The sequence below is a fragment of the Alligator sinensis genome, unplaced genomic scaffold, assembly GCF_000455745.1.
Source record: "Alligator sinensis unplaced genomic scaffold, ASM45574v1 scaffold790_1, whole genome shotgun sequence".
NCBI lineage: Eukaryota > Metazoa > Chordata > Crocodylia > Alligatoridae > Alligator > Alligator sinensis.
The window spans coordinates 74962-75383 of NW_005842723.1; positions in this window are offsets into that span (position 1 = coordinate 74962).

A 422-nucleotide genomic window follows, 5' to 3' on the forward strand; every position below is an offset into this window, starting at 1 on the left:
CTTGCACATGGTGACATGGACAGGACCGGGAGGCGGCCCGCACATGGCGACGAGGATGGGATCAGAAGGAGACACGCTAGAGCTAGAATTGGTTAAGAACTGCCCTTGGCACGATAACCAACGCCAAGTGAAAAGCTTTGAGGAACTGGAGGCGCATATCGCTTACCACCAGGCGGGCAGAACGGGTAAAGGATTTGTCAGCGGACGCCTTTCGCTGAAGGGAGAAGAGGGAGTTTCCAAAGCCGGAGCCCCGAGAGAGAGGGAAGTATACTTGCTCCCCGCGGCGTTCAAGTGTATAATGAGAAACGAGCGGGTCCTGTTCAGGCCCCTCGATACTGTGTCCCTCGCCGGACCCAACCCGGCGGGCGAAACGAACCCGACCTTCACCCGGGAGTGTGCCCGATGCCTACGATATGCTCGGG